This window comes from Arachis duranensis, chromosome 4, assembly GCF_000817695.3.
Source record: "Arachis duranensis cultivar V14167 chromosome 4, aradu.V14167.gnm2.J7QH, whole genome shotgun sequence".
Taxonomy (NCBI): Eukaryota; Viridiplantae; Streptophyta; class Magnoliopsida; order Fabales; family Fabaceae; genus Arachis; species Arachis duranensis.
In genome coordinates, this window is record NC_029775.3 from 32067920 (window position 1) to 32069399 (window position 1480).

Genomic DNA, 1480 nt, shown 5'->3' on the forward strand with positions numbered 1-1480 from the left:
ACAAGAAAGTAACAAACTTCAAATTTTTGAATCAATCACATTAATTGTTAGCTAATTTTCGAAAATATGATATAAGGATAAGAAAAAGATTTTGAAAAATATTTTGAAAAAGATTTTTGAAATTTTCGAAAAATGGAAAAAAAATGAAAAAGATATAATTTTTGAAAAAAAAAAGATTTTGAAAAGATAAGATTTTTAAAATTGAAATTTTTGACTTGACTTATAAGAAACAACTAATTTTTAAAAATTTTTGACCAAGTCAACCCAAAATTTCGAAAATTTGAGAAAAATAAGGAAAAGATATAATTTTTTTTGAATTTTTAATTATGAGAGAAAAAAAACACGAAAATGACCCAAAACATGAAAATTTTGGATCAAAACACAAAATGCATGCAAGAACACTATGAATGTCAAGATGAACACCAAGAACACTTTGAAGATCATGATGAACATCAAGAACATATTTTTGAAAAATTTTTTATGCAAATAAAACATGCACGACATCAAACTTAGAAATTTTTTTATGCATGGATTCTAACAAACGAAAAAGGCACATGAAAAACAACAAACAACACAAAACAAGAAAACATCAAGATCAAACAAGAAGACTTGTCAAGAACATCTTGAAGATCATGAAGAACACTATGAATACATGGAATTTTCGAAAAATGCAAGAAAAATTTTAAAAGCATGCAATTGACACCAAACTTAAAACATGATACAAGACTCAAACAAGAAACACAAAAGAATTTTGGTTTTTATGATTTTGTTAATTTTTTGGATTTTTTATTAAGTTTTTTTTCGAAAATAAAGTTTGGAAAAATGAAAAATAAAAGAAAAATTTTGAAAAGGATTTTTGAAAAGAAAATTACCTAATCTGAGCAACAAGATGAACCGTCAGTTGTCCATACTCGAACAATCCCTCGCAACGGCGCCAAAAACTTGATGGACGAAATTGTGATAAAAGAGTTCCAGGCACTGTTAGAGAAGCTCACAACTCCGTTCAACTTAACCAGCAAGTGTACTGGGTCGTCCAAGTAATACCTTACGTGAGTAAGGGTCGATCCCATAGAGATTGTTGGTATGAAGCAAGCTATGGTCACCTTGTAAATCTCAGTTAAGCAGATTAAATGGTTATGGGTTTCGAAAATTAATACTAAATAGAAAATAAAAAGGGATAGAAATACTTATGTAAATCAATAGTGGGAATTTCAGATAGGCGTGTGGAGATGCTAGAATCCTTTCGAATCTCTACGTTCTTATTGCTCTCATCCAACCCTTCTTACTCCTTTCTAGGACATCACCATCATCAATGGCTGCTTTTAATCCTCTCGGAAAAATGGTCCTATGCGCTGTCACTGCACGGCTAATCGTCTGGAGGCATCACCCTTGTTGATAGCTACATCCCATCCTCTCAGTGAAAATGGTCCAAATGCTCTGTCACAGCACGGCTAATCATCTGTCGGTTCTCAATCAGGTT